The following is a 24463-nucleotide window of genomic DNA, read 5'->3' on the forward strand; positions in this document are numbered from 1 at the left end:
CTGTGTTCCCAGATATATAAAATACAGTTGCAAATAAAGTTATGAGTTATATAAACATAAGGGCCTAATAAATGACACCAAACTTGTGCTCAGCTTCAATGCATGGGTAATCTGTATTTAAACATCAACAAATTATGACAAGCATAAACAAAAGTTGAGACTGTGCCAGTTACGGTCGAACATGTCACTACTAGGGAATAAAGCATGCTACAGATGACAACAGGAAAAAAAGGATCTGTGTTTTGGTAAGACTCAGGCCTGTATTTAGTTTCATGCTTGGGCTCATTCTTTCCCCAACCAACCTATTCATGGAATAGAATAATAGAATTGTTAAGGTTGGAAACAACTTCTAAGATCATCAAATCCAACCATCAACCCAACACCACCACGCCCACTAAACCATGTCCTAAAGTGCCACATCTGCCTAGCTTTTGAACACCTGTAGGGATAGTGACGACACCACCTCCACTGCCAGCCTGTTTCAATGCCTGACCACTCTTTCAGTAAAGAAACTTTTCCCAATTTCCAATCTAAACCTCCCCTGGTGCAACCTCAGGCCATTTCTTCTTGTCCTGTCACATTTTACTATGGAGGAGAGACCAACCCCAGTCTAGATCCAGCCTCCTATTAGGGAGTTGTAGAGAGTGAGAAGATCTCCCCTCAACCTCCTTTTGTACAGACTAAACAACCCCAGTTTCATCAGCTGCTTCCCAGAAGATATGTTCACTTTCTATTTCTCAACAGGCTTTGCTTTCTCCATTCTCACTATGCTCTCCATAAATGATGAAAAAAAGTCAGGCTTAACTATTACTGTGGAAGAAAGCAGTGGTGCAACTTCAGCATTTTTATTCACTCCCTTACAAATTACCTCATTTTAAAACCAGATTTCTTCTCCTTTAAATACACTTAGCTCAATTCACCAACAATTTTACTTTTGTTTATGTGCAGTAAGTCCAGTTGGTAACTCAGGTCCTCCCAGGTTACTGAAAATCCACAACTCTGAAAGCCAGTTTCCCACCCAAAGTATCTATAAACTTACCCTTCCTGTGTGTAGCTGGCAATGGTCAGTAGTACTTACTCACTACTTGTAGCTTCATTCATCATATTCAGCGATGATGAAGCGGTTAACTGGGAGAGTTTAGCAGGTGTATGATTATGAATAGAGTATAAAAAACCCCCAACACAACAAAAGTAAATCTGGTTAGAGCCCAGCCATCTTTTACACTTCTGGCAACCAGAGAGATGTTCAAACACACACTGAGAGCCTGAGGACAGCATACCTTGTTTCATGTGTCAAGGGAGCCCAGCAGAATTCATATCCCTTAAGGCTACCAGCAAAGAAATGTAAGCAGAGTAGCTAGCCAGTAATCCTGTGCCCTCAAATGGTCATCCTTAGCACAATACCTTGTGTATCGGGTCAAAGAGCTATTCAAGATGGCAAAGAGGTAACTTAATTTAGTGTATACAGTCGTGTTTCTGTGGATAGGGTAAGGATGTGAGCACAGAGCACATGGGTACAGTTCTGGTACAGTAAAGCACACAAACATATTTAGATAAAAGGAAGATGCTGGATTGCATTGCGTGCAAGAAAGAAACAGCACCCTGTTTCTTTGCTTTTCTGCACCATATGTAAAATCATACAATCATTAAAGTTGGAAAACACCTTTAATACCAGGTCCAAATGTTGACTTAACACCACCAAGGCCATTATTAAAGTATGTCCTGAAGTGCCATGTCTACATGTTTTTGAACACCTCCAGGGATGGTGACTTCACCACCTCTGTGGGTAGCCAGTTCCAATGCCTGACCAACCTTTCATTAAATAACTTTTTTCCCAGTATCGAATACAAACCTGCCCTAGCACAACTTTTGAACTGAACTGTTATTAGGCATTGATAGACCATGGCACGTATGTTGAAGTAAGAGCAGAAAGATGAAAGAGGTCTCACATTTGGTGAATTTAGTATATTCATCAAGCAACCATGTATCTTTAATCTTGCAAATGTATAAAACTTCAGAACCAAAGGATTATTTCACTATTACAATGTATTTAATATAGAATTAATATGTGAATTTAGATGGACATTTACCATGCAAGGCTACAGATAAAGCACAACTGTGTGAAGGTAAAGGGTATAAAAAGGCACCCACTCACAAATACCCTCCCCAAGCTGCTGCTTCTGCCCAGGGTCTGTCCCCCCTCAGCTGCAAAATTCTTAAACCTAACAGCAGCATCCCTGTCTCCAAAAGTAATCATCTACAGTTTTCCAATTGTCTTGTTTCTTCCTCCTCAGTAGACACCTTGATTAATTCAGCAATATGGCATACACAGTATTTGGGAAGACAGGCAAGGCCTTAACTGGAGGTTTGTGCTGAAATTTATTACTACAGTTTGTAATAATTTTTTGATCCTCAGAAAATAGGAAGTTTTTATTACAACCTCTCAAAGACTCCTCATTTCTTTCTTCCTTTTCTGCCCATATTTTTAAGGTTATGTCACTGAGCTTCTTCCAAGTGACACTGTTCCATGCATATTTCAAGCCAGACACCACTACATTGTGTATATGAGCCTCACAAACTATCAAGCAACTTTAGATTAGTATTGGATATGCTTCAGTTCCACTGGGATCTACAGCCCATTTCATAAAGAAAACAGGGTACAGAAATGCAACAAATATTATTGCAACTTGGGTTTACTGTGGAGTTTCTTTAGGTCACAAGTTTAATCACAGAATTCAATCTATGTTTCTCTGTTCCAAAGTAGTTTTGTTGGAGCAATAAAAACCCAACCAAAAAAAAAAAAAAAAGGTTGTACCAGTTAATTAATTAACCAGTTTATTTCAGTTTCTGAATTTCTACTCGAAAAGAGGTGGTCAGATTTATTAAACAGCATTTGTATACAGTGCTGAGGTCTCTACTGCTAGATTGTACCGTAAGAAATACAGTGAACTTGGTTTCCCCCTCCTGATATTCTTATTCTCTAAGAGCATAAACCTTTGTGTTGTACTTGATACACCTCAAAAGAGAGCTGGCACACCAGTGGGTGGTACTCTCAAGAGCTTCTGAATATATGTGCTCTCAAATTAAAAAAAAACAAAACCAAAAAAACCCCAAAACCCCACTGCCTAGGTAGAAACTTCTGTGAGCTAACACATAGTGTTTCACAGGCTCTGTTTCTTCCTCACACCTGTTGTATCACCAGAGCTATGACAATGAGGTTCTCAACTCATTCCACCTCACATAATTATTCTTCACTGAATCTCTGAAGTAGAAGACACAAATTTATTTTAAGTTCACTCATGAAATACAGTCTCTTAACTCAGCTGAAATCCTTCTGCAGAAAATATAGTAAATTCCAATTTCTTTAGCCACATGAAGGAGAAGCAAATCAACATTTGCATCTATTTAGTATCAAGGTTCCCTCAAGCTTGATGTAGTTTATAGCTCTTACAATGTCAACCTGAAATACTCATCTTGATTTAAATGCAAAGATATGCTTTCATTTATGTGATTTATTTTGTGTTCTAGAGATTTAAGTTTAACAATTTAATCTCCTCTATAGTTCTGAAAAAAAGCAGGGTAGAACAGTCAAAAACAAATTGTCTTTTTTGGGCAATTTAGTTTATGAAACCTTTTCCTCAAAATATATGCACTCAGCAGATTAACTTTTTAATAAAAAAATTACTTAACTTTATTTGACATTAAATTTTTGCTTTTCATTCAGGAAGTGTTTCCAACCTTAATATTTATTTTATAAGAAAATAATTCTGCCAATCTTCTATCTTTGGCTGTACAAACCAATCTTCCTCAAATTAATAAAACTAAGTGCATTCCTCTATATGAGGCAGAAAGAACTTTTTTTAATATGCAGCTACACATATTCTGCAAAACTACCAGCAGTCCAAATCTTTCTTCCTCTTAAAATACTTCAGCAAGCCAATACTATTACATTGCTGCAATCTCACAGCTCATATGAGCTTTGTACACCTCATGTATGTAATTACATGACTTACAGCTAAGATCAGTTCCAAGAATAGTAACTACTCAGATTCTTTTTTTTGCCTTTTTTTTTCTGCAAGACACTGTCATCTTCATTCATGTCAGTGGATGCTGAAGCTCTTATTCCATCCTCCACAAATGTTTTGCAATGAGGCTAGCTTCAACCAGGGACATTATCCAAGCCTTTAATCACAAGCAAGGTGCCCTTCTGATAAACAGACACAATTTACTGCCTTAGCTTTATTCCCCCTTGAAACACTTCAATCCTAATTTTGCATTTACCTAACAAAATGACTGCAAGAAATTGAACTCAAAAGCTTACCTTTGTGATTGTTACCTACATGTACTAACTTTCTTTTGCCCACAAAAGTAACCTGTAAACACTACTGCAGGAAATAGAAACAGGCTGTTTTTCCTGGTATGGGTAAAAAGCTTCTGCACCATGTCTCTTCATCCACCCACTCAAAACCACTCCTGGGGCTACTGACTGACCTAAACGAAACCTCTCAAAGCTATGAAGTTACCAGATGCTTAACAAGAGCCTGAGGCTGAACAGAAAAGGAGCAAGATCAGTGCAGACACTGCCAGTAAGTGACTGGGTACTGCTTGGGTGTGCTACCAGCTCTGTAGCACTACATGCTGTCTGACCATCCCACTGGTCACAAGATGCACCATCTTTTGCAGAGGAAGACGTACAAAGGATTAAAGGGCAAGAAAGAGCTATCCTGACTTTTCACAGAATACACACTCCCAAGGGAAACCAGCTGGGAGTCTCCTAGGGCAACCAGACTGCTCCCAGAGCTTCTGCAAGAGTTAAGAAAACCAATGCCAGTAAGCTAAACTTGTTATACAATCCACTTTCTATGGTGCATGCAAAAAAACAACAGATGGAAAAAATAACATCACTACTTATGGAATTGTTTTCTTTACCAATTTTGTTTGCACAGTCTAAACTCAAATACACTGCTATTTTTCCTCCTGATGACTTAAAGCAATTATGTTTCAGTAAGGCTGTTATATAAGACAATGCAAGAGAACTAAAAAAAATATTTTTTAATAACAGCATTGGAGGAAGAAGCAGATTATCTCACAAATGATATTCCCTCATATCTACATTAATTTTTGTTTTCATTTATAATTGTCATTCATACTAAAGACATAATTGCTCACAATCACTTACTAACATGTGGTTTCAGGACAGCATAGTTGTAGGGCGATCTGGAGAAATCTTGACCAGGTCTGCTTAGAAAACTTCAGGAAAAAAAAAAAAAAAAGGAAAATTCCTTACCATAACCTAAAGGTCCACCTCTCTGTTGGTGCCCCTCAAGTTTTCCTAGGCTAGCACAGCCTCATTTATAAACCTTAGAGGAAGGGCAAGAAGAGAGACAGAGAGATCCCAACTACTGAACCAAGTCTCTTACTTGCTGATGATGGTCTGAAAAATATTTTAGGAGAGGTATCTTTGGACATCTTACATCAGATCTGAGATGCTGCCACCCTCACACATTGTGTGGATGAACTTGCTACTACAGACTGAAGTGGTACACGGTGCCAGTAAACAAAGACACCTACAGGCAAACTATCTCCTATTGTCTGGATGAATTGTTATATGGAAGTAAAGAGCTGTAATTACACGATCTAGTAATTACACAAACTAGAATTACAAAGACCAGAGCTGTTACTCTGAAGAGTATCTTCAGCTACTTCAGATCAAAAGAAGGGGAATGTAACTCTTTCTTTAGGAAATCAGAAAGCAATGACCAGGGAGATTCTCCTGATCCGCAATGTTCTTAATGTATTTTGTTAAGATTCATCAGTTACCACATACCAATTTCATATAGGGAGAACATATGAGGAAAATTTCTTACATTGCAAGACAATGCTCATCTCCCTGCTTTTCAACACCTGGTGATCCACAGTACACTTCAAAACAAAGAATTATTTTCCAATAGAAGACAGAGAGCTAAATGTGCTATGGTTGACAAGAGAGTCAAGAAAGCCTGTTCTGATGGTGAAAACCAAGTGAATACAAAGGGGATTACAGACAACTTCCTGTAACAGGTCCGAATCTCTGTGTGGGTTAGGTTATGTGAATTAGATGACAAAGGCATGGCTGAGGATGAATGCATGCACACTCTGATGCAAGCACATCTGTGTTGAGCCAAATAATTTATTTTTCCTGAAAAAAGCCTTAACATGTACGTCTTCAAATACTGCAACCAAGATGACTGTTCATAAATGAGGAAAGCTGTATTTGAAACACCAAAGACAAACTGGACAAGTGTAGAAGCTACAGCTTCAGCAAGAACCAGTCTAATTCTGCATTGCAGTGTGACTTTATCTTCAGATGAAATCTCTACTCAAAAAACATCACTTCATCACAGGGCTTGAGAACCAATTTAGAATCAAAACATAAAAACCTTCATTTTGGTCACAATACTATTCTCTACTTTGAGATCTTGAGATCTTTTTCATCTTGCAACTACAAAGGGCCTTCACAGCGTCTGTTTATAAAACTGCGTAAGATTTGAGGAGGTATCAGTGCTTCTCCAATAGTTACACCAGACACGTTCTAAATTTGCTGCTCTCCTGAGCAACTAACAAGCAGTGCAAGATATCCAAGAACTGAGATGTGCAGGAAACCTAGAGTTTGTGTGTTAATTTTTTAATTCACCTTTTCAGATTCAAGTCATTAAGTACAAAGGATTACACAGGCAAGTTCTTGAATATTTTATAGGCTTGTGGTTTGACAAATCTGTTAAGAGAATGGAAGGGACCTCCAGAGATTGAGTCCAACCCCCCTGCCAAAGCAGGATCACTTAGGGTAGTCGGCACAGGAATGCATCCAGGTGGGTTTTGAAAGTGTCTGGTGAAGATGCCATAACCCTGGGCAGCCTGTTCCAGTGCTCTGTCAGCCTCACTGTAAAGAAGTTTCTCCTCACATGAGGAAGGTGAAACCTTCTGTGTTTAAGTTTGTATCCACTGTTTCTTGTCTTATTACTGTGCACCACCAAAAAGAGCCTGGCCCCCTCCCCTTGACACCCACCCCTCAGATATTTATACACATTGATCAGATCCCCTCTCAGTCTTCTCTTCTCAAGACTAAACAGCCCCAGGGCTCTCAGTCTCTCTTCATAGGGGAGATGCTCAAATCCCCTAATCATCCTCATGCCTCTCTGTTGGACTCTCTCCAGCAGATCTGTGTCTCTCTTCAATTGGGGAGTCCAACACGGGACAGGTGTGGCCTCACCAGGGCAGAGTAGAGGGGGGAGAAGAACTTCCCTAGACCTGCTGGACACATTTTTCTTGATGCACCCCAGGATACCATTGGCTCCCTTGGCCACAAGGGCACATTGCTGTCCCATGGAGACCTTGCTGTCCACCAGCCCTCCAAGCTCTTTCTCTGTGGAGCTGCTCTCCAGCAGGGCAACTCCTAACCTGTACTGGTGCCTGCTGTTATTCCTCCCAGGTGCAGATCTCTGCACTTGTCCTTATTGAACTTCATGAGGTTTGCCTGTACCCAGCTCTCCAGCCTGTCCAGGTCACGTTGGATGGCTGCACAGCTTGACAGGGTGTCAGCCAACCCCCCCCGTTTTGTATCATCAGCAAACTTGCTGAGGATACTCTCAATCCCTTCATCCAGGTCATTAATAAAGATACTGAACAAAACTGGGTCCAGTACTGATCCCTGGGGAACACTACTGGTCACAGGCCTCCAAGTTGACTCTTTGCCACCAATCACAACCCTCTGAACTCTGTTGTGGAGCCAGTTTTCAATCCACCTCACAGACCAACCGTCTATGCCACATCTCCTGAGCTTTTCTATGAGGATGTTACAGGAGACAGTATCAAAGCCTTACTGAAGTCAAGGTATATGACATCCACTGCTCTTCCTTCATCTACCCATTTGGTCATGGTTTCATAGAAGGCTATCAGATTAGTCAAGCAGGATCTCCCCTTGGTAAATCCATGTTGGCTACTCCTGATAACCCTCTTTTCTTCCATGTGGTTAGAGATGACCTCCAGGATGAGCTGCTCCATCATCTTTCCAGGGATGGAGCTGAGGTTGACTGGTCTGTAGTTGCCTGGGACTTCCTTCTTGCCTTTTTTGAAGACTGCCCAAAAAAAAGAAAAACCACAGACAAAGTGCGTAAGACAGACTGTGACACCTCTTGAGACAATTTACTGATAGGACTCTCTATAGCTTGCCAATACCTTATTCCAGAAGTCATGCTTTCATTATTACCAGCTGCAATGAACTTTAAAAAACAAACACACACATACATTCTGCCCACAACCCCAACAAAACCCCCACAGTAAGAGGCATATAAGCAAGCATGAAACACGATCTCAACAAACACCACTGCTTCAGATAAAGGCAATACTTAATAATCCAAATCAGCAGCTGCTGAGAGATTGAGCATCACTTTTGGTCACAGATTCAAATAAAAACAGACCCCAGAAGCCCTCAGCTCTCCCCTACAGCAATTTAAATGAATACAGACACCAGCCAATTACCCAAAAGCTGCCTCCAACAGAAGTTTTGAACTTAAGCCATGGAGACCAAGTCAGAAGAAAAGGTGTGAAAGTGTTAATGGCATCATTGGCTAGAGGTTCAGAGGCAGAGCCACAGCCGCCAGCTACTATATGAGAGCAAGAAATCTGCAGGTCAGAGGAACAGAGCATGTCCACGCTGAGATCATAGGCAAATACAATGCCAATTAGAAATTATTTTAATTTTTTAATAGTTTGGATATAAATAGTAACTGCTGCAGTGGTAACTACAGACAGTGACAACAGACCTATGGCAAGATGTGACTACAGCACTACAAACTTTTTTACTTGGATGCACTATTCTGACAACTTCTTAGGTTCTGAAGTTAGAGTATTACAGAATCACAGAATGGTTGAGGTTGAAGGTCATCTGGTCCAACCTCCCCCTGCTCAAGCCAAACCACCTAGAGCCAAGCTGCTTAAGACTACATTGAGATGGCTTCTGACTATCTCCAAGGATGTAGACTCCACAACCGTCCTGCACAACCTGCTCTAGTGCTTGGTCATCTCACAGTAAGAGTCTCCTGGTGTTTGGATAGATCCTCCTGGCATTCCAGTCTGTGCCTCTGGTCCTGTCACTAGACAGCACTGGACTCTGTCCTGTTTGCACCCTCCCTTCATGTGTTTATACTCATTAATGAGACCCTCTGAGCCTTCTCTACTCCAGGTTGAACGGTCCCAGCTTCTTCAGTCTAAGATGACAGATGGTCGAATACCTTAATCATCTTTGTGGCCCTTCGTGGACTCATTCACAGGATCACGCGATACATCCGGTTGGAAGAGGCCTCAAAGATCATCCAGTCCAACCCTCAACCCAGCACTGAAGGGTCAACACTAAACCATGTCCCTAAGCACCAGGTCCACACACTGCTTAAACACCTCCAGGGACAGTGACTCCACAACCCTAGGCAGACAATTCCAATGTGTCTCTCTCTAGTGTGTTCATCTTTGTCTTGTATGGAGCAGCCCAGAACTGGGCACAGGACTTCACCAATGCTGAGTACAACGGAAGGATCCCCTCCCTTGACACTACTTTCTCTTAGGTAGCCCAGAACACCATTCACTACCTTTGCCACAAAGCCACATTGATGGTTTGCATTCAACTTGATGTTCACTAGGACTCCAAGATTGTTTTCTGCAAAGTTGGTTTTCAGAAAGGTGGCTTCAGCATACATTGCTGCATGGAGTTGTTCCTCCACAGGTGCAGGACTTGACGCTTGCCCTTGTAGAACTGCATGAGGTTCCTTTAGACTATTTTCTCCAACCTGCTGAGGTCCCTCTGGATAACAGCAAGATCCTCTGAAAAGATTCATAGAATTATTTTGGTTGGAAGAGACCTTTAAGATCATCAAGTCCAACCATTGACCCTACACTGCCAAGATAACCACTAAACCATGTCTCAGTACCACATCTACAGGGCTTTCAAATACCTCCAGGAAAGGTGACTCCACTGCTTCCCTGGGGAGCCTCTTCCAGGGCTTGACAATCACTTCTGTGAGTAAATGTTTCCTAAAATCCAGTCTAAGCCTCTTCTGATAGAACTTGAGGCCATTTCCTCTTGTCCTGTTGCTTGTTACTTGGGAGAAGAGGCTGACACTCATCTCTTTCAGGTAGTTGCAGAGAGTGAGAAGGTCTCCTTTTCTGTGGAGTCTCCTTTTCTCCAGGCTAAACAACCCCACTTCCCTCAGACACTCCTCATAAGACTGGTGCTCTAGACTCTTCACCGGCTTTGTTGCTCCTCTTTGGACCTGCTCTAGTGACTAAATGCCTTTCTTGTAGTGGAGGGTGCCAAAACTAACCCAGTATTCAAGGTAGGACCTCACCAGTGCCAAGTACACTGATATAGCAGGTGGTGTATCAATCACTCCTCCCAGTTTGGTACCATCAGCAAACTTGCTGATGGACCACTCTGTACCATCATCCAGATCATTAATACCGACATTAAAAAAGACTGGATGCAGACTTCACCCCTAAGGTACACTGCTAGCTATTGCCTCAAACTAGGCTTTGTGCCACTCATCCATCCTCTGGGCCAAGACATTCAACCTGGTTTCAACCTAACTCCCCTTATGTCGAGGTCAAAGGTAGAGAGTGCTGGAAGGCAACTAACAGTTGAAATCCAATGTACTGCAGAAAAGGAACTTTTTGCAAATATTCAACATTTTATCAGAATCTGAGTTCTGAGTCAGTATTTTATACACTGCAACACATGCTAAGAAGCTACCTAGCTTTCTTTCATTAACAAATTACCCTTATAACAATAACATGAAGATCTGTAAGATGGTTACTCTTCCCTACTGAGAGGTAGCCTCTCCTCCCACTTTGCTGTCACTCACACAGGAAGACAGATAAGAATATTACTTCAACTTAAAATTTAAAAAGGACTGCAGTGATGCCCTCCAATCCCAAAGAAGGATGCTGAAATTGTTTATGCTGGTACAGGAGCACTTCTCATGGTGGCAGCACAGGCTCCATGTTAGTGGCACTGTGACCCAAGATGATGCCAAAACTGGTTAAATGACACAGGAAGCTTCAGAGTTCACAAGAAGTAAGAGACTTACGTAGAAGAGCCAAGCATTTACACTAGAGACACATAATATTTAAGGAGCATCTCTGAATACTATATGTCCTCCAGCATGAAAACGAAAAATGAAATGCTGTTCCTTGTCTTGTCAATTTGGAGTTGCTTGGTGTTGAACTAGCACCATTTTGATATTGCAGTCAATGAGTAAGAAGACCTGTGGTGTGAAGAAAACCCATCCAAGATTTGTCTCCAGTTTCTAGTTAAAAACTTCACTGATGCAGTCCAACTTCAAAGGTTTAAAAGTGCCATGAATTAAGTGTCTCTTAAGCCAACCACTCATTGCAGATTACAAATGCAGGCAGATGCCCCAAATGGGCATTGTTATTTTCACCTCAAATTTCAGTTACACACAGAAACACAGAATGGTAGGGGTAGGAGGGAACCTCTGAGCATCATCTAATCCAACCCTGCCCTAGATCATCTAGAGTAAATCATATAAGAACACATCCAGGCAGGTTTGGAATGCCTCCAGAGATGGAGACTCCACACCCTCTCTGGGCAGCCTGGTCCAGTGCTGTCACCCTCAAAACAAAGAGGAAACTTTTTTTTTTTTTTTTAAGTTAAGCTTTCCAGAATACCTTTGTGGTGCTTTTAAGAGCATCAACAGCCTAAAGAGAAAAGTTTTCAATAATCTTCTCACGGCACTTCCCACCACAGCAATGACTTTCAGATCACAAGATCAGAGGAACCTGCATTTAGGCCTGAAAGTTAATAGATCCATACTCAGACAATTCCAGCTTCAGTAGAGATAGACCATGAAGAACTTACTTTGATATCAGATTACTGGAATGATTGAGATGTGTGTTTAGATGGCATTGATCGCATTTCATGGTCTTCATCTCAGTCAATGAAGCTGACAGAAGTTCAGAGAAAGGTACTTGTTAGCAGGAAGCATGAAACACTCCAGCCTGCTACTTTCTTATCTGAATCACATTGGCACACAGCGTGGCTGATGTAAAAGATGTCATGGTTGCAAAAGTCATTCACCTTAGAAGACTGATGCCATAGCTTTTTCACACAGGAAACAAACCAAGTTTACACACAATTTGTAAATCCTGTGCATACAGCACAACGACTTCTGTGCTTACGCAGACCATGACAACAGTGCTACACTTGTGAGGTCAAACAAAAGTACACTTTCCACACATGATATGCATATATAAAAGCTGGAATTGTATTTTAACTGGCAAGTTAGGTCAGCGTTATATAAACTGGGCACTACCCAATCCTTCTTAATGGGAATTTGTGACCTTTACATATTTTACTGTAACCTTAAACAAAGGAAGCCTTACTGCTCAACCACGCAACTCAAAATGTTTTCATGCGACTTTCCAAACAACACACAAAGTCACATTATGATTGATACCCTTCAGATCAGGAAAATGTGCTCCTTAGGGACTTAATTTTAAAAAAGGTGTCACAAATATGACAGAGATGAAGAATGCTAGCACAGAAGGTAAGTTATAAAGTGATGGGCAACAGAATCATAAATCATTTTGGTTGGAAAAGACCTCTAAGATCATCAGGTCCAACCATGATCTAACTCTACCAAGTCTACTCCTAAACCATGGGTCTCATCTCTGTGTGTTTGAAATACCTCCAAAGATGGGGATTCAACCACCTCCCTGGGTAAACTGTTCCAGTTAAGAAATTTCTTCTAGTAGCCAATTTGAGCCTCCCTTGGAGAAACTTGAGGCCATCCTGTCATTCCATCAGTTGCTACTAGGGACAACAGACCAACCCCCACCTCACTATGACCTCCTTTCAGGTAGCTGGAGAGAGTGAGGTGTCCTCTCAGCCTTCACAAACTTAGTTACCTCAGCTGCTCCTCACAGGACCTGTTCTCCAGACTCTTCACCAGCTTCATTGCCCTTCTCTGGACCCATTCCAACACCTCAACGTGTTTCTTGTATGGAGGGCCCCAAAACTGAATGCAGGACTCAAGGTGTGGCCTCACCAGTGCTGAGAACCTTCCCTGGTCCTGCTGGTCACACTATTTCTGATAGGGGCCAGAATGATGTTGGTTTTCTTGGTCACCTAGGCACACAGTGGCTTGTGTTCAGCTAGCTGTCAATCAACACTCCTGGGCCTTTCTTTGCTGGGCAGCCTTCCCACCACTCCGCCCCAAGCCAGGAGTGTTCATGGGGTTGTTGTGATTCAAGTGCAGGACCCAGCCCTTGGCCTTGTGGAATCTCATACCACTGCATTAATTCACATCCAAGCTAGATAGGGCTGGTTACATCACAACACACTTTGCAAATTAAAAGCATGCTTGACTATTTGGAATGTACTTTTCAATACCTCTTTGTTGCCCAATTTGTTATACTTCAGTATCTGGAAGTTAGAGATCTTATGATTTCAGCACATGGGGGAGGAGGTAGGGAGGGGCTAAGGACCACCACCACCAGAACAACCCATGTGAAAGTATCTCTTTGATTCTTCCCTTTAAAGAACCCAGAAGTATGCTCTACATTTACCCAGGAAAAGAAAAAGTGAAAAAAAGCTGGAGCAGCCTGGTCAGCAGTGTTAGCAGAACACCTTCACTCAAGTTTTGTCCTTTTGTTTGTAAAATGTCTTTGAAATTTCAGACCACAACTCAACTTCAGTTACAAGCACAGAGCCTGTGACACACACACACACAGAATGCATGGTGCCAGGCACACATCACAGCACCACCTGAGTGACAGTCACTTCAGCCTGTCCTTGGTCAACTCCTGGGAACACTACTTGGAAAACCAGGAATCAAAGCAGCAAAGCCACTATCAAGCAACTGCATACTAATTATCTCCACAACTGTCAGACTCCTTCAGGATCCATCACCATTTTTCATCTACTCCGTTAAAATCTTCCCAAGTATCCATAACTTGAGGGAGTAAGTAAGTCTCTGGGAGAATAAATAATATCCAAATACTTCAAAGTTTACAATGTTCTTATGCTGCTTCATACAGCTTCTAATTTTTCTTACATTAAAGTTGGGCTCACACTATGAGCATTTTCCAAGCTTGTTTCCTATTCATTGACAAACATTATTTTCAGTTGTCAAATCTATCTCATCCCAAAACGCACCTATGAATTATTTTTATGGCACTAATTGAAAGTAGAAATAAAAAAATTCTAAATCCTTATAATAAAAAAATATTTCCCCACAGGAGATTTCTTCCTTCCTATTTGTCTCTTTACTGTACACAACTCCCAAGTCACAAACAGTATTCTGCAACATTTTAAAGTGGTATGTGATGGAATCACACAAATATGATTGTCCCAGTGCACTATAGATGAAAGTGCAAAGCTGAAATCATGCTCCCAAAACAAACTATTCCATTACCTGACTTCTGAATGCTAGACTATGCAATCATTAAGTTATTTTTGCTAAAAGTATTTAATAATGATACATCTAGGTGGACCTAACAGAAGGTCAAACTATTAGGTGAAAGCAAGAATAAAGATGTGTGATTTTCTATATACTAATGGTCAGTGAGTCAATGCATCACTATTCATTTCTTCTCCATGTTCCACTTTTCCCCTACAAACTTCCCTGGATAAATGGCACAATGTGCTACAGCTGTATTCAGCCATGTGTATGCTGATGGACTAAGTTGACCCATGGTACCTGCAACAAGGAGATGGATTCAAGATGTCTTGTCCTTAGTGTGAGCAATAATTATGATCTCCTATGTTTTGTCAGATGTTGATTTTCACGGAACTAAAGACTTCAGTCACTGGAAGAGCTCTGTTAGTTGGCAAACTTGACTGAAATTGGCCAGAGAGAAAAATCAGACAGAGCACATCCATAAGCCTTCTTTCTTTAGGAGACCAAATTGAAAACACATCCAACAAGAAAAGGCAGTTTACAGGGACCAAATTCTAATTTAAAAAGCTGCACTTTTACATTGTACTCTGAAGCTGACTAACTTCCAGATTGAGATGTCACACAAGTGCATGCAGAGGTGATGCACAGCACATTCTCTATACTGGACTACGCCAGAAACATGTTATAGTTGCGGAAGAGCGTCCACGTTTTGCTCTCTCCAAAGCCAACTTTCCCAACAGCCATTCATAGCCAGTTGTCTCAGATCATAAAGGTTTCGCTCTCCAAACCGCAGGCACCTTCATCTTTACACTCTGCCCGATTACATGCACCAGCACTTCGAGACCTTACCAGCGTAGGTCAAGGAGATTCCAACCCTCACAACAGAAGCAACAAAACTTCTCCAGCAGAGAACCTCGGCCATCCTCCCTGTGGCAGTGCCTGCAGGACAACCCACGGGGCAGGCACCAGCCGCACTACAAAGGGCCGACCACCCCCTTGAGGGCCCGGCCTGTTCTGGCTGCGCGGTCAGGCCCACGGGGAGGCCGGGCCAGGCACACCTGGACACACCGAGCAGCGCGGGCAGACAAAGGGGCGCCGGCTGTCCCCCACAGTGATGCCGCCACGGACAACCCAAGGCAAAAAGGGCGGGGAGCTGCCCCCGGCCCAGTCCAGCTCCCTGTTCTCCCCTCACGGCTCCCGAACCGGCTGGGCGAGGAGGCCGAAGCTCCCCGGGGCTTTGAGGCGAGGGTGTGAGGGCCCGAGACCCCGCCGCCGCTACAGCGACAGGACCGAAGCCTCGGGCGCGCCCTTTGCCAGTCGGCTACTCATCGCAACAGTAGCCACCAGGGAGGGAGGGCTAGGCCCCGACCACCGCCAGGCCACGGCCCGCGCCTCCTCAACCCCGGCACCAGCTGCCGCGCCACGGCCGCTCCCCGGCTCACCCCTCCTCCCGCTCACCAGACTCCGCTCCAAGCGCAGGCAGCGGGCCCACCCCCGCGGCAGCGCCCGGCACTCACAGGGGGGCTGAGCGGCGGCAGCCCCACGGCGGGGACCATCCTCCGACCGGACACCCGGTGTCAGCGTTCCGCCGCTGCCTCCGCTTCCATCCCTCCCCCCCCCCGATTTTCATCGACCTCCCGCGCAGCCCACCCTGCTGCTCGTACGCGCGGCTCGGGCCAGCCAATCCCAGCGCAAGGGTTGCGCCCTCCAGGCCAATCAAGAAGGGCAGAATGAGACGACAAGGCGTTGCTTGCAGCATCTGGACGGGGCGGAGCCGGCATGGACCAATCGCCAGCACAAACATTGGCGGGGCGGCCCAATCAAAAAGCGAGGAGATTGAGACTGGCGTGTGTGCCGTCAGTAAGTTAAGGTGGCCGAAAGAGGAAGTGCCGGAGAGCGGCACCTCAGCCGACCAATGAAAGCGAAAAGCCGGGGGGCGAGAGATGGGGGGGGAAGGTCTTAAGGGGGAAGCGGCCGCGTTACCCCAGCGCCGGCTGGAGCTGCCTTTTCCCTGGCCTCTGAGAAGCCGCCCGCTCTACCACCCCTCACAGGCTGCCAGCGCTCTTCCACTGGTCGCCGGCCCCGGCCTCGCTTGCTCTTTCCCTGCGGGCCACAACCCGATCGACCGGCGGCCCGTCTGAAGCGCCGCGTCTGCCGCGACCTCCTCCCAGGGATGGAGCTTTAAGAGAGTCCAGCTACGGCCCTAGGTGACCTCTGGGCAGCTTAACCTCAGTGACGGGAGAGGAGGCAGGAACTTTAAGGGCTGGCCGGTAAAAACAAACCAACCAAAACAAAACCCAACCAACCAAAAAAAAAAAAAAAAAAAAAAAAAAAAAAAAAAACCACAAAAAAACACCCAAACCAGAAAAAGCCAAGAAAGCCAGTATAGAATGGTGTAAAGTTTCTTTCTTTCAGAACAGCAGCGTGACTGAGGGGGGATTTAGGGAGAAAACTTCAATAAGGGGCCGGGGGTAAAGGCTGAGCATTGAATGCAGCTACGCAGGTGCTGAGGAGTAATCCACAAGAAGTTGATCTCCGGTTTAGCTCCTTGATAATAATATAAACGTTACTGGTAAGTATTTATGTTGAAATACTGCCCCACTTTCCTTGCAATTAAGGATCAAAATATTTGAGAGAGAAAAAGACAAAACACGAACAAGAAAGCAGCACACAAAGCAGCTAGCTAAAGATAGCAGCCATCGACTAGGGACCTGCCCTACTCCTGTAGCTGTTACTGATTCATTAACAGAACCAGTTGTTTTCAACACAAGCTTTGAGACACACTGTGCTTATTTAGGTTCTAGGGAGTAAGACTCTTCATTCATCTTCCCCATGAAGTATATCAGAGCTTACAAAAAGTGTTATTTCCTTGGCTAAATTAGGGACTTTATCATTAAAAATTTTCCAGTACCTGAGTTTGTATTTTATTCTAATACCTCTGTAAATTCAGGTGCAACTCATAATGAGGTAGGTTCCCATTTGCAAGCTCAATAGTTCCTTCCATATCCATTCTGCAATAGGTACTTTTTGGAACTCCTCAAACATATTTTACATTTACTTTGCATCTCTGCTCACCTGTAGGTGATGTTGGACTTGCAAAGCTTTTTCTCTCCACAAGAGTCAGAGCTGTGATGCTCAGGCTTTAAAGGAAAGCATAGGTACCTTCCCCACCCCCAGATAGCACCCTGAAACAATACACTTTATTAAATACGATACAGAGCAGGGCCAAGTTCCTGCAGCAGTGTAAATGAACCTTTCTGCTGCTGAAATGTGTCAGAGTGGCAGTTAAAACACAACCCCACACACATTTAATTTTGGATAGTTGCTGCTTCCAAGATAACCTTTCATCGGACATTAAGTGGAAGACCCCTGTGAAGAATCTGAGGCTCTGGCTGTTCTGAAGTTACTGCACATATCAGCTTCACAGTGTAAAGTATAAATACAAATGCACATTTCTTTAGCTCTTATATTTTTCAACCTGACATTAGACAGCCAAACCAGAAGACAAATCTGAAATACCTGCCCTCTGTCAATGTATTCAAATATCAACCATGCAGTTTAATTTTTTTTCCTTTTAAAGGACAGTGTACTTTTTCAGATTATAGATTTTCACTAATAAGGCACACCCTGTCCAAAGCAGCAAAACTAAATTTTACCTTCTGCCACTCTCCTCTGCTGTGGCATGTTTGAACTCACAAATTTTCAGATTACTAGTATAGCATTAGATACTTGAAAATCTTCTAGTTCCAACCCCCTCCACCTCCCGAAGCAGGGACACCTTCCACTAGAGGTTGCTCAGGGCCTCATTCAACCTGGCTTTGAACACCTCCAGGGAAGGAGCATCCACAGCGTCCCTGGACAACCTGTTCCCGTGTCTCACCACCCTTACTGTAAAGAATTACTTCCTAATATCCAGTCTAAATCTATCCTCTTCAAGCTTCTATCATTCTATCACCATGAGCCCTTGTAAAAAAATCCCTTCCCAGTTTTCCTGCAGGCCCCCTTCAGGTACTGGAAGGCTGCTATAAGGTCACCCCCAGAGCTACCTTTCCTCCAAGCTGAACAGCCTCAACCCTCTCATACAGGGGCAGGCTGAGAGACTCTCGAGCCCTCTGATCATCTTCATGGCAAGATAGCTTAAAAAAAAGCAAACCAAACCAAACCACCCAACACCCCACCCCCCAAAATAAAACCCCAACCCAAACAAGCAAGCAGGTTTTGCACAAATATAATTTACAAGAGCTTTCAACTGACTAGCTGAGATGATCTGCTGCTAGAGTGACAGCTGAAGAGCTTTTTAGAGTGTCTTAAAGAACAATTTGAGTGCCTTTTTTGAATGAAGGCATTAATCTACTTGGCTGCAGCACAGGTTTGGATTCAATTGTTTCGTGAACAGCAACAGCCTAAGTCTGTGCACAGCAGATGTTAGAACAGTGATCAGAAGACTGGTCAGTGCAGCTTTCCCCATGTGCAGGAGTTTCTTGGACTACAGGCCATACACTCAGCAGCTTAGAGAGCTTGAGGTGCTGATGCCACAGGGCAAAAGGGTAATAAAACTGAATGCTTTTATAGCAGTGGGGGAGGGGCAGAGGAGAAGGAAGTCAGGATGAAAATATATGGAAAACATAACCTTTCCATCACCTAGTTTCAGTGATACTTTTTTAGAGGCAAGAGAAAAGCACATAAGCAATATTGAGCTTCCATACAAAGGTTCTGGACTAGATGCATTGAACAGATTTGGAGAACTGTTACAGGAGAAAAAAAAAAATATTGCCAGGAACAGATTTCAACACCCAGCTCACAGAGATTGGTTGGACAGATATTCAAAAGGACTTCAAATAAAAAGTGCCTGTCCAAAAGCTCTTGAGAAATCTAGGCTACTACAGGATCAGAGGACAGCATCCTCATAGGGCTAGAGTTCTGATAAAACAGAAATTACAGGGCAGGGGGGTGGGGAAATAATGGAAAAAAAAAAAAAAAGAAAAAAGTCTTCACACTAGTGGGAGGTCAATCCTGGAGTAAAAAAATTGCTGCTGGAGTCTATGCTCTCAACAGTGCTTTTTTAATAAAGGAAGTAGTGAGAGGGAGCTGGAGATTAGTCAAGATGAATAATAACTGGTGACCTGTGTGTAAATGCAAATTTTATCTAGCACAGGTAAACAGAGTGATTTACGCACTGAGGAAAACCCCCAGCAATCCCAGTGAAGGACCTAACACTCAAAAGATCCTGGCATTGTAACTGTTCTTTAAATGATGATCTCAAAAAGATAAAGCAGATAGTAACAGATAGTAGCACATCCTAAAGTAACAGATAGTAGCACATCCTAAGTTATTACAAGGATCCCATAAATAACCAACTTTGGAATATAGTGAAAGGAATGGAACAGCCAGTCTTAAGATCCTATTAGGACCAGCAAAGCTTTGGGAAAGGGTAACATGAACAGTCAGGGGTAATCTGCTAGTTTCCTTATAAAGGAGTAACGGAATTGTAGGTGTGACTGGGATGGAGGTGGAGAAAAAGAAACCAAAGCTGAGTGGTTTGGAGAACAGCTGTGGCAGTTTAAGCACAGCAAAAGTTGTCCAGCTTCTACAGCTGCTTGTGAGGGCAGAGTGATGAAGGTTGCACTCCTGGTAGCAGTTCTCCAGCTGTTCCTTCCAGGCCCTCCAGCAGAGGTCACAGAAGACAGATGGTAGCAGCAGTTTAAGACCACAGTCAAGTATCAGAGCCCAAGCTCTGCTTTTGCATGCTGTCCTAATGAATGCAGCAACTTCATCTATTGATAAAGCAGCTTTCAGAGCAATTCAAATAAGTATTCTGTAGCATATTCTATCTGCTTAAGGTAACGTATCTTTTTCCCCTAGAAATTGTATCACAGGGCAAGTTTATCACTTCATAAACAGCACTTCCAAGCAGGACTGGAGCAAAGAGAAACTACAGACCAAAAAAAAAAAAAAAAAAAAAGGAGAAATTGAAGGATTGAAACAGAATAGATTGAAATAGTTAAGAAGAGAAGTAAGTTTTACTTAAATACCCTTATAAGGAAAGCCAGCTTGGAAGAATACTTGCATCTTAACACCAATTGCTTTTGCAGGTAGAGACCACGGGTTTTCAAAGACTGTTGTCAAGATCTGCAATAGGTAGCAATTAATTTGAACACTTGGAAAGAACATGTAAAGCCCAAAACACAGGGCTCTTGGCGATTCATCTGTTTTAAGGCTGCTCACTAGTTGATGCAAAATTATTCCAGGACACTGCACTTCACTTTCCTCTCTCCTTCACCCTACAGGACAGAGGATTTCTGAGAAAAGGCTCATAACTTCAGGGAAAACAAACAGATCCCAACTCTCCTCAGCTGTCAGACACCCACGGCATTCATCACAGTGGCCCAACTCATAGTTCACGTCAGACATCTTTTGAATTATAGTTGAGGAAACATCTGAGGAATTTTCTAGATCTGATTTCAGAGGGATGCAGTTGGACTGCAAAAAATGCACATGACAAGTCATAAATGATATAACTCAAATAGTGCACGTTTATTCTGAACAGTTCTAAAGAGATTGAGAAAAACAAAAACATGCTCCTGATGTACAACAAGGGCAATGATATAGATTAAAAATGGACCATCTTATTGTAAAGAATTTGCTCCCCCTGCAGATGAACTTATAACATTGAGAATGCATCTGTGAACTGCATACAGCATACCTTCGACTAAATCTTAAGAGACCAGGGGTGGTTTTAGCCAAAATAAATCAGGAAGCAGTTGCAGATACAAAAGAAACATCCAAGTCAGCAAACACTTTACAGAACACAGACTTTGTGCATAGCAGCTGACCCTGGATACTACATGGGGGGGTGGGGGAGGGAAGAAAAAACCATCAATTTAGAGGATCGAATTTTTGCTAGACACAGGGCACCATCAAGACAATGAAATATCACATAAGTTTGTTTCAATTGTAACTACATCATATTCAGTTGGCAGGTTTAACCATTAGCTGCATCATGTAAACTCATCCAGTTTCTGCATACACAAAATAAATTCTCTCCCTTCCCCTTCCCAAAAATGAGTTATCCCTTTCCTGGATGATTCTTTTTTTCCCCCTGTACCATGGTTTCCTCTCATAGGAGTCTTTTTGTAGATACTATCTTCATACTTCAACATATGTATGACCAAAAAAAAACCCCAAAAAAACAACAACAAAACAAAAGCCAAAAAAAAACAAACAGTTGCAGAGATCCAGGAATAACTCTTATATACACAATTTAAGCTCTAAAACGTGTTAACTGCATACAGTTTTCTTGCTAGATCTTCACCCAGAAATGGAAGCAATGCTGCTGTTTTGGTTTTTGTTTGGGTTTGTTGTTTTGTTTTGGTTTTTTTTCCCCACTGAAGCTCTCAACTCTAAAAAAAAAAAAAAAAAAAAAAATTTAGCTGCTCATAAGATGTTTCCAAGCTAAAAGGAGGTCCTGCTGCAGCAACCACCAAAAGTAGCTGAAATTCTCTGCAGTAACTTCATACTTCACACAATCTCCATGTCTCTGGGGATGCACAGCACTACGATACAGCATTCTCTTCCCATAGCTGATATACAAATAAAATACAACTTGCCACCAGGAACTACTGTCCTTCACTGTCTCTTATCCATGCACAGGGAACAGAGCTTTCTACAAGATCTAGATTAAACCTTGAATTCAAGATTCAACAACCGTTCTCCAGGATTAACAGCCTGAGAAAAGCAGTCTTAGATTTATGGTGATTCTCTTCCACCTCCTACAAAACATTTTATCAGAAGTTACAATGAGGCAGGCTTGCTGTGGAACAGGAGCTTTAAGAACTGTTTTCTGGGATACATTCATAGAATGATGGCAGCCCAAAGCAAAAAAAGGAAAAAAAAAAAAAAGACAACAGAAATAAAGGTTAATCCAAGTAAGTTCAGACATCAGACTTTTAAACTTGAAGGAAAACTGTGAAACACACTGATTTGTGGAAGCCTACTACAACAGCAAATCCTAAGAGTTCATATCCCCACACCCATCTAACCCCACCCAAACATTTACCACTTAGTTCTAGAAGAATGAAGAGCACTTTGCTTGGCACCAGAGGCAGCTATGGTCTGAGTTACAGCTGTGCTGCATGAACATCCTCAGATACAAATATCTCTCTCCCTCCATATACTTCTCTTGGTCTACAGATGGCCAGGGAAACTATGTTGGCATATGACAAGCTAATTGTGCTTCAACACATCCCCCCTTTTAGAAGGATGCTGGAACTGACAACATAACCAGCATGAGCAGGTCCTAGCAGTACTAAAAACAAGCTTTTGTCAAAACTAGGCTGCCTCTGGCTGAGGAAACCATTTGCACCTTTCTAGCCAGAGTCTGCCACTGAGTGTTGCCAACACAGGTGCTCAGGCCATGCAGAAGGGCTTTTGTTGTTAATGATCTACCCACCTGCAAGACTCAATTAGTGCAAACTGAGCAAATAAAGCAACTGTTTTCCAGCATATGTCTGTCAAGATGCACTCCAATGAACGCTACACACCTCTGGGCAAGGACGAGTAATTCTGGAGCAGCTCATATAGTCACCCCTAGGGTATCAAAGACCACATAATGTGCAACGAGGGGGCCATCACTTGCCTCACCACAACTACCATCTTGAAATCCTTGGTTCTCCAGTCACCCTCAAATGACCGGACAGCCCTACTAACCAGATGCACACTGCAGTGTGCTATAGGTTGGAGTCTTTCAAAGCAGATGAATTCAAGATGCAGATTAAACTTGAAAAAACAAACCAGGAAAGGAATGCAGTTCAATATTTACTTGGGGAATGGGGAAGCTTGGTGTTGTCTCAGCTCAGTGCACTTTCCCAGGTGCTTGGAGAAGAGTCCAAGCTCAAGTTGGTATTTGTATTGGCATACATGAAAATTGCAGGCAACAGTGCATAGAAAGGAGCACTGATATTCACGCAAACAAAGCATGAAAGGATGCAAAGCAGAGCTTAGTAGAGTTCACTGTTGCTTTGAGGTTACAGTACCAGGAAGCAGCCAGCCAGCCTATTTTCCAAACCCATAAAATGCTCTAATATATTCCACTTTCTCTGGTGCTCCATGGACACCCTCTCATGAGATGAGAACTGCATTGTTACCATTGAATGAGGAAAGGGGAAAATAACCTTCAAAGGGAACAAACTGTGCAGTTCTTCACCACCTCCTCCCAGAGGAGCACATAAACACAGCAAACCAAAGCCCATCCCAAGCAGATCCAGGAGACCCCTGCAAAGCTATGTGATTAGAGGTCAGATTCAGGTTTGTCTTGCTCAGGTCTTGCTGCCTGGTTTCCTCAACCCTTGCCTCATCTCAGATGTGTCAACAGATTTTGTAGCTGTTACAAATTTATCTGGAGATGGGCACTTGCCCTCTGTAATCAAAACTCCTAAGGTGGTCACAGTCACTTTTCCTACCCCAACACCACCTAAAAAACTAAATCTCAAGGAGTCCTACAGCATTTCACCCATTTTTAAAGCAAGGGTCTTGCCTCGGGATTCCTATTTTTACCATGTTACTCATGCCAACACCAGATCTAGCTCTTACTCTGGCAGAAGTCTGCTGGGAGTTAAGTAAATGGAGAAAAAAAAAAAAAAAAAAAAAAAAATCAAAGACCACTCTAAACCCTCCTCTTAGTCAGTTAAGAAGTGTAGCACCAGCTTGGGTGAGGAGTATTTAAAAAAAAAAAGCATTCAAAAAGGTCAGCCCAGGCAGAGTGAAAAGGTATGGTAAAGTAGTCCACCCTTCTCAGCAAAAGATAGAGGAAAAAGCTATACTCAAAAATATTGGGAAGAACTAAACATTTTTTTGAGGCAGGAGAATTAAAAGGAAGAGTGCGAAGTACTGAAGTAACATTCAAAAGATGGTGGGGGGTAAAGTACCCTGTAGGTTATAAAAAACACAATAATGTAGGAGTCAAAGGACAAGATATTGCTTTTCCTTTTTTCCCCCTATTGGATTTACATTCTGCTTAC

Source organism: Indicator indicator, chromosome 1, assembly GCF_027791375.1.
Source record: "Indicator indicator isolate 239-I01 chromosome 1, UM_Iind_1.1, whole genome shotgun sequence".
Lineage (NCBI taxonomy): Eukaryota > Metazoa > Chordata > Aves > Piciformes > Indicatoridae > Indicator > Indicator indicator.